Genomic DNA, 9,281 nt, shown 5'->3' with positions numbered 1-9,281 from the left:
AGGCTGACGCTCTATCCACTGAGCCAAACCAGCTAGGATGAATTCATTTTTTATAAAAGGATTTGCACAAGGTATCATTCTTATTCCTTAGTCCATTTAAAAACCCTTTCTCCTTTTGTGGTTTAGCCAGATGCTTAGATAAAAGAAATTCCTGGTTCTGCCAGCAATGCGCGCCAAGTAGTATTCAGGCCATTTTCTCCATCACTGTCTATCTCAGGGCAGAAGGGGGAAACTCGTATCCAGAACATGGAGACACTCTGAAAACCGCCCAGAATGAGCATCTCTTGGAGCATGTGTATGTGGTCAGTATCCCAGCCCCACACTCCTCCAGGCTGACGTTCTAATCTGAGGGCGTAGAATGCACTGATATTCATTGGCATCTAACAATTACTACCATATGAATGCTTTTTTAACCTTTTTGCTTTACTTTAGAAAATTTAAACACACACAAAATATTTTATAATAAGCTCCACTGTACCCACCACCCACATTCAATAATTCTCAGCTCATCATCAAACTTATTTAATCTATACTAATTACCAGCTTATCCTATATAATAAAAGGCTAATGTGAAAATTGTCCCCTCAACCAGGAATTCCACCGGGAGTTCCACCAGGGGGTGGGGCCGGCCAACAGCCCGAGGCCCCTCCCCCTGGCTGGTCCCACCCCCAATTGCTCCCCCCCTACCCCAATCAGGGGCAGGGCTGGCCACCAACCACCTGCAGCCCTGGCCAAGCCGAACAGCCCTGATTGGGGTGGGTGGGCCGGACCCCACCCATGCAAGAATTCGTGCACCCAGCCTCTAGTTCAGCCATGGGCAAACTATGGCCGGATCCGGCCTGTTTGAAATGAATAAAACTAAAAAAAAAAAAAAGACCGTACCCTTTTATGTCATGATGTTTACTTTGAATTTATATTAGTTCACACAAACACTCCATCCATGCTTTTGTTCCGGCCCTCTGGTCCAGTTTAAGAACCCATTGTGGCCCTCGAGTCAAAAAGTTTGCCCACCCCTGCTCTAGTTCATATTTAAGTATGTGTCTCTGAAATATAAGGACTCTTTAAAACCTTTTTTTTTTTTTTAGAAAAAACAAACAAACCTATTTTTAAAGCATATGTTTATTAGACTAGCAGCTTCAAAAGGAAAGAGATTAGAGTTTGTTCGTTTTTTTCCAATGTAGTCTTAGTGCATTGTCTGGGACATAGTGAGTACTCAGTAAGTATTTTTCAAATTGTCGTATGAATAAGGGGCTGAATAAATAATATTGTCAAGAGGGAGCAAGGGGTAAAGAAAAGTGCGTATTTCTGTGGTCAGGCATGATCTAATGTGCAATGGGCCATGATTCTGTTAGAGGATAACTTCAGCAAGAACTCAGTAGGTGGGCCTTAAATAGGGAGGCAACTTCTGTCCCCTCTGAGATGCAGTCTCAGGACTTCCATTCTGAGGAGCTGAGACATATAGATACATGTTTATGTTTATAGACACACGAGGTGGCCCTGCTTCGTGGGAGCAGCATGAGAGATAGGACATCCCAGGGCCTGAGAGCCTGGGAAGGAGCCATGCCTACAAACCAGTTTCTCTAGTTTAATGTTTTCACCTATTTCTGTTTTATTATTTCCTTCCTTTGTCTTGGTTAAGCATTCCAACTTTGTCTTAGCTATACAAGGGGACATTTAAGGAAGAGTTTTACATTGAAGACCGAGTTATACTCAGTCATGGACCAGAGAGCCCAAGGCGAAACAAGCAACTTGGTGGCAACCGTCATTGGTGAAGCATCTCAAGGGGAAGCAGGCTGTCAGGGATTCAGAGTCAGGTTGTGGTCATGCTGCTCTGTCCCATTTGGAGTCTCTCTTTCCATTGATAGTCTTGGAGGGTTTTATTTTTATTTTTAAAAAAGTGGGGAGTTCCTTTCATCGGAGTGGTCTGAGATCATAGCTGATCTCAATTCCCTTGAATAGGTTTGTGTTAATGACTTCTGCCTGTTGGGTGGATGAAGACCAGCCTGACACTGCCATTTATAAGGAATTGAGAGCCTATTACTTTTTTTTTTTTTTTCATCACCAAAAAGGATTTATTCAGGAAAAAGGAAGGGCTGCAGCTCAGAACTTACAGACTTGGTGAGCCACGTGCATTTTCGGCCGAAAAAGGATGGAGAAAGTGCTTTATAGAGGGCACAGGAAGTTAAGGGCCCTATTACTTTCTTTAAACCAATACAGATCGGCCACCTGGCTGGAGATGGTGTTACCAACCATTATCTTCTACTGGATTTTCCTATGAGGTTCTGTGAGGACAGTAAGTGTTGACATGAAAAGGTCTTTTACTTTTGGGCTTCAAAAGGAAGGAAACATTGGCAAATTGTCCTAGCAGCCTGTCATCCTGTATGGCCAAGATATAGGTGAACAGATACTAGAACTCAGCCATGGTAGGGCCTGCTGGCAGGCCACCTGTCAGAGAAAGCTCCTGTAATGGCACCATCCAACATGCAAAACACATCATGCACCCATAGGACTAGATTACGACACAGGAATTTGAAAACTTAGTCTTTGAGTAGTTCTACCCAGATTATCCCTGGCTCTAAGCTTGGGAAGCAATAATTGTTTTGTTTGACTTTTTCTTTTTTCTTTTCCCTTTTTGGTCAGACTGAGCACTGGAAAGCCAAGGATTAATAACTACTAACTTTTGTTCTTCTGTCATTTGGGTGGAGCGGTTTAAGGAGGTAAGTACTGATAGTTATTTAGGTTGACATACTTTTGTTATTTTTGCTTTGCCTGCCGTGGGATTGTGTGTTGGAGTGGGGTGAGGGTGGGGAGTGCAGGAACATGAGCTGTTTTTGGATTGGATTGTTAGTAAAAATGTTCCTGCTGCTTAAAGAGAAGTCATACTGGGTAAAACCACTTTGTCCTTTTGACCCTGAAGCCTTAAGGTATTTAAATAGCCTCTACAGGTGATCAGTGTTCCCATATTTCTAGGAGACAGAGTCAAAGATCTATACAGTAGACACAGTCCTATGTAGTAGATGCTGTTCACAGTGAAAGAATATAACAACTTGGTCTTTAAAGAAGAGAGTGCTTTCTGTTCTGTTGGGAGCAGGATGGTTGAGCTATGCTGCTTTATGACTTGCTAAACACATGCAGTTCAATAACAGGAAAGTTCCATATTTGGGCTACTATGTGAAGATATGTAGATCTTGCCCAACCGGCATGACTCAGTGGTTGAGTGTTGACCTATGAACCAGGAGGTCACGGTTCAATTCCTGGTCAGGGCACATGCCTGGATTGCAGGCTCGATCCCCAGCGTGGGGCATGCAGGAGGCAGCTGATCAATGATTCTCTCTCATCATTGATGTTTCTATCTCTCCCTCTCCCTTTCTGTCTGAAATCAATAAAAATATATTTTTAAAGAGATGTGTAGACCTTAAAACTATCGAGACAGACACGGTTGGTTACCTAGCCAATATCCATGCATTCCCCTTCTTGCTTGCTAACCGAACTGTAGTTTTGTTGGGCAGTCATGTGTCTGTACCTGTTTCTACTTTCTCAACTGTATGACAGCAAGGGCTGGTCACAAGACCCAGATGTGGCCAATGAGCTATACACAGATTTCTGCTGAGAATTCTTCTGGGAAAGCTTTTGCTTTCCAGACAGAAGGGGGCAGACATGGCTGGCACCACCAGTCCCCTTCTTTCTGCCTTGAACATAGACCAAAGTCTAGAGATGCATAAAGCAACAAGTCAAATGCTAAAATCTTGGGGAAAAACACTTTTATATATTTAAGCCATTCTCATTCAGACTTCCTACAAGAATTACTCAAATGAGTCCTTATATGCCATAATGATACCAGAGATGTTCGAGTGCATCGGATCAATGTACCTATCATTTTGACAAGATAGGGACTGTAAGTTACTTTCCTGGATCGTTTGATGACAGACCCTGAGAATTCTAAGGTGGGACAGCTGATAATTCAGACTAGTTTATGTGATCTCGTACAGCTTGCCTTCCTAATTGGTTGTCCTAGGTTGGCTCTGCTTAATTGAAGGAACCATTGTAGGGTTCTAAGTGACCATTTACAGTTCCGGTAGCCATGCTCAAAGCCTTTGTCCCCTGGTCTCTCTCAGCATTTCTATCACATCAGCCTCTCCCACTTGTCCCATGGTGTGAGGGTTTGCTATAATTAGACTTACTGATGATGAAGGAAAATTCCTTTAAAACAGAGATGAGTAGTCAGAGATAGATGAGGACTAGGTAGGTTTGGGCATTTTATCTCTGGCCAGATGGCTGATCTTGTTGGTTTTTAAAAAGTGATAGGTGGTAGACCTCCGATTCCTTGAAAATGACAGTGACGGGCTGGTCTTTGTCTACCCAACATGCTATTGGGTTAGTTCCGTAGGCAGAAGTCATTAACACATAAACTTATTCAAGACAACTGGGATTTAACATATTAGACTACCCAATGCAGATACTGCCCACCTCTCTTAATAAAAATAAAACCCTCCAAGGTTGTATTCAAGGCAGAGCTGATTTTCATCCAAACTCTCTCATTTATACAGCCGTTAGCACTGTTTCAGTGTATGGTTCTTTTCCTTCATCACTCCTCAGCACGTTGGTCCACATGCACTTAGCCATCTAGTTGTGCTGAAACTCTGAAGGGTTAATTAGAAATCCTCAGGACCAAGATCTCCTGCCAGTTCTTTGGCTAAAGTAGGCTTGTCTCCTTTAAAATGGGCATTACTTCGAACCCCTACTTGGGAATGGCTTGTACCTTTAAGCAGAAACCTCTGAGACACCGGGAGGCCACTTAATATTAAACACTGTCATTATTGTAAACCAGTACCTAGATACAAGGACTTCTGAATTTACCTTAAATTGGAGATTTCATAAGTCTGGAAGGCCCAAAACCATTTTCCTGGGAGCACTTTCTGTGCTGAATATTTACTGTTAGCATTATTTTGTGCTATCTGCTTCACACGATATGCCGTATTGATCAAGACTCGGTGGTAAGGAACAGAAGCCCAGCTTGCATTAGCGTAGGCACAATTCACTCCAGGGGCAGAGGTGGGGCTGCAGGAACAACCAGATCCAGCAATACCAACTCTTACCAGGACTCTCCTTTCCTTTTTAGCTCATCTCTGCTTCCTTCTGCATAAGGTTGCCATCCCCATAACACAGGAACTATGACTGCAGGCAGCTCTGAACTTAAATCATCATAAACCACAGAGGAAAGGTCATTCTTCAATCCCAACTTCGTGAATTATAAGTTCACAATTCGCAGGTGAGATGGCTGATGACCCGGACTTGGGTTGCCTGCCCATCTCTGCAGCAGTCCCTGTGGCTATGAGGACGAGGTATTATAACTGTCCCAGCCTGTGGCACAACCGTGCGGCCAGCTGGATTATATGATTGGCAGTGCCCTCCAGAACCATTTGGTTAGAGTGGAGAGCACTTCCACAGAAGAAAGGGGGTTGTTTCAGATGACTGAGTAACGTGTCCACCTCAGTACTTCATGTCACGCCATGCTCACAGTAGTCCAATGCAGCAAACCCTATTATCCACGTTTTACAGGCAGGGAGCGTATGGGGAAACAGAGAGGTGAAGGAATTGGAACAAGGTCATACAGCTGGTAGGCAGCAATGCTGGGATTCCATCTGAGTCTGTTTAACTCCACAGCTACTCCATTATCTGGCTACTTCTCCTGCCTAGAAGAATTTCTCTCACTCTGTGTATAAAAGAGTCAAGAAACCATTAAGCAACCATCTTCTACCCCTCTTCTCTCCTCCAGGAAAGGCCATCTTGGTATAGAGGACTGTTTTGGCTTCTGTTTTCTTCCGGAGTTACTACCTTAAACAAAAACAAGGATTTCTTGGGCTTCTTGGGGTTGGCACAGCTGGACCCAGAGGCTTAGACCGGTGCTGCCAGATCTCTGCTTCCCTTCCCATCTTTCAGAAGCGCTTCCCCTAGTCTCTCTCTGCGTCATGCGGACCCTCAGATTGGTGGGAAGCTTGCAGACAGGACAAAAACAACTAAAGCAAAAGAGACTGTCTACCTCTATGTGTCCATCTAGCAAACCTTGTGAAGAAGGGATCTGCACTGCCCTTCCTGGGCATGTGCCCATATCACTGATAAGCGCTCCGGGACAACAGGCTGGCCAACCCTAAGACGAGATGCCGGCAGCCATAAAAATTTCTGCATCAATGTCTAGTGAGTGGGATCATGATTGTAAAGAGTTGTGGTCGGTCCCTTTCTTGTTCCTATCTCTGGGCACGTTGTGTGCACTTTCCTAGCAGCTACCACACCGTCCAATAATTGTTTGCACCTCATCCTTCTCACTAGGCTACGAACACCTGGAGTACCAGGACCTGGTCTTTTAGTTTGACATCTCAGCATCTAGCATAGTGCCTGACACAGAAGGAACTCAATGTATATTTATCAAACGAATGAATAGAATAGAATGCTATGGCTTAGAAAACAAGCATTGCCCAGGGGTCTGACAACAATAGAAGTCACCACTTAGATGCCACTGTATAATTTACAAAGTAAATGATAACTACTTTACTGACCTTTTTTTTAATATATAAATGCGTCTCATTTAAACCTAAACACAATGACAATGTATGCACCACTTCTTATAAGACTTGCACTTAGCTGAGTATAGAGAAGGTCACAGAAGGGGAGGACATGATATAGAAGAGCTTGGTCTTCTGGATAAAGAAGACAACTAGGAAGCCTAGCAAAGACAGGATGTGATCAGCTCTTCCGCTCAAAAGGATGCTCAGGTGTTCCCTGGAGAAGGACCAGTGTCTGTTCAGCTTCTAAGAAGGTACTTGGGGATATATTTAGAGCCGGGTTAGAGGAGTGACAAGGAGATGAGCTAAAAGCATGACATGTGTGGAAAGGTTAAAGGAACTGGGATGACTCAGGTTGGAGAAGAGGAAAGGAAGGGCTCCCTTGCTGGGGGCTGGCGACCAGCTGTCCTGTGCCTCTGCCTGCGAGGGGAAATGGGCTTAGACCGAAGGCAGAACTAAGATTAGAGAGAAGGAAGAACTTGGCAGCGAGGGGTGTTGTATAACCTACTTTTCGAGTCGCTTGGGGACTGAGGCGACTCCCACACTCCTGGTCTGGGCCCAGTGCATGTGCGCTTGGGGACGGTCTGGCCGGCCAGCTGAGCCTGGAGGAGGGCGTCCCGGGGGCCCTGTGCATGGAACCCGATCTTTCTCGGTGTCCTCAATTTCCCCCCGTGGAAGTTCAGTTCCCAAATTTTGGAGCTGGCAAGACAGCACCTCCCCCACCCACCACGCACTGCTCCAGAGTTCTGGGCTGGGTAATAATGCCTGTCATTTCCTCTCCCGGGGGAGTGGGGCTGCAACCGCCCTGACAGCCCCAAGGGATTGAAGGCAACTAAAAATAGTGCCTTATACATAATCTGTTGAGGGGCACATTTGCATTGCTTTCCCCCCACCTTGCCTGTCTCTTCAACCTTCTGGGCAGGCCTGGCCTGGGTCTAGCTCTGGGCACCGGAAGCCAGGCCTGGGCTCTGCTGCTCTCATTTTCTTAGCTCTCGCCCGTTTGACTCAGTGGTTGGAGCATCTGCCTGCAGACGGAAGGGTCCCGGGTCAAGGGAACATACCTGGGTTGCAGGCTTGATCCCAGGTGTTTGCAGGGTCGGGGTATGTTCGGGAGGCAACCAATTGATGTTTCTCTCTCTCTTTCTCTCTCCCTAAAAAAAATCAATGGGAAAAAATATCCTCAGGTGAGGATTAACAAAAAACAAGACGAGAGATCCAAGGGAGCAAATTCATCAAGTGCAATCGAGGGTCCTCAGGGCTGGCCCCTGCCACTCCTCCTCACATCCCAGAGGGCTGGCTGGGTCCTTCGGAGCCCAAAGGTACCGGGAGAAGAGCCGGAAGTGGGGGAGGCGGTGTTAAAAGGAAAGCCAGCCCAGGCTTTGTTCTCCCATCAGCCGGTTCCTTCTACTACGCAATCTATCTGAGGTTAAATATTAATTAAGAGCAGAATGACAGTGAGAGCTGAACAGTGTCACTTTCTGTCCCAACACAAATGCTAATTTCCTTCCTGTATAAAGTGACTTTGGAGTGGGATTGGCAGCCCAGGAAGAATAGCTGGGGAGGCGGTGGGAGAAGAGCAGAGGGGAGATGGGCAGCCCTGCTTCAGAACCAGTCTGAGGAATGAGGCAAGGGAGGTATTGATGCTGGAAATCAAGAGGGAAGAAAAGGGCTTGTCAGGTTACAGAGGATGCTCACAGTGCAATCTTAGTCTCTCCCACCTTAACAAGCATGATCTCAGAAGTTGGGGTAGAGCTGACTTCCCCCACATCTCTAAGGCAGGATTCTTTTGTAAACAATATATTTTTTATTGACTTTAGAGAGAGGAAGGGAGAGGGAGAGAGAGACAGAAACATTTATGAAAGAGAAACATCGATTGGCTGCCTTTTGTCCCCCCTCCCCTCAATGAGGATCGAGCCCACAACCCAGGCATGTGCCCTGACCAGGAATCAAACCGTGACCTCCCTGGTTCATGGGCTGATGCTCAACCACTGAGCCACACTGGCTGGGCTAAAGCAAGATTCTTAACTTAAGGTGCACACATTGGTTGCAGTGCTCATGAAACCCTGGAAATTGTTTACAAAGCTGCACATGCAGAGAGTTGTGAATTTCCATCAGAGCTGGTATGATGCCAACAGTGTCATCCTCAGCATGAGGTACCCATCTTTGAGGTCACCTCATGGTTCAAGACAGTGGCTAGAATCTTAGCTGAACATCTATCTTCCAGGTAGAAAGCAAGAGAGGTCAACTCATTGGAGTGGTCAACCCATGATGGACTCTTAATCCCCTTCATGAGTTAGCTCCATGAAACCATTCCTGATTTCTCTTGCTCATACTCCATCCCACCCCCACCTCTGCCTCAAGAAACTTCTTGCAATTCTGAATCTCTTTTCGTTACAACATTCATCACATTGTTTAAAACTTTTTACTTGTCTTCCTCCACTGGGCTAAGAGCTCCTTAATGATAGAGACGGTTCCGTGATTACCTGCCACCGACAACTCTCGGTAGGCTCAACACAAGTTTGACGTGAATGAACAAATTTTAAAAAGTGTTAATGAGCAGCTACTGTCAGCAAAATATCCTAGAACTAAGAAGGGAATTAAAAAATAAAAATTATGTAGACACTGGCTTCTGGGAGTTCATAGCCTAGAGGTAGTTTTAGAACAGGGAGAGAGAGATTAACAGAGGAGGGGGATCTGGGAAGGTAACTGATTTGTGCGAGG

At 45.5% G+C, this 9,281-nt stretch overlaps 1 long non-coding RNA gene across 1 annotated transcript; it reads left to right on the top strand.

Moving 5' to 3' along the window:
• The first annotated feature begins 218 nt into the window (after positions 1 to 218).
• LOC138997581 (uncharacterized) lies at positions 219 to 5,321 on the top strand. Its single transcript, XR_011468990.1, has 3 exons — positions 219 to 302; positions 2,641 to 2,717; positions 5,120 to 5,321. It is a non-coding gene; the product is annotated as an uncharacterized lncRNA (long non-coding RNA).
• The last annotated feature ends 3,960 nt before the right edge of the window (positions 5,322 to 9,281 follow it).

Source organism: Myotis yumanensis, unplaced genomic scaffold (assembly GCF_028538775.1).
Source record: "Myotis yumanensis isolate MYYU_CA2020_CCGP unplaced genomic scaffold, mMyoYum1.0.hap1 SCAF_19, whole genome shotgun sequence".
Classification (NCBI taxonomy): Eukaryota; Metazoa; Chordata; class Mammalia; order Chiroptera; family Vespertilionidae; genus Myotis; species Myotis yumanensis.
Note: the sequence above shows the minus strand (reverse complement) of the source record. Positions and strands in the feature narration are given on the sequence as shown.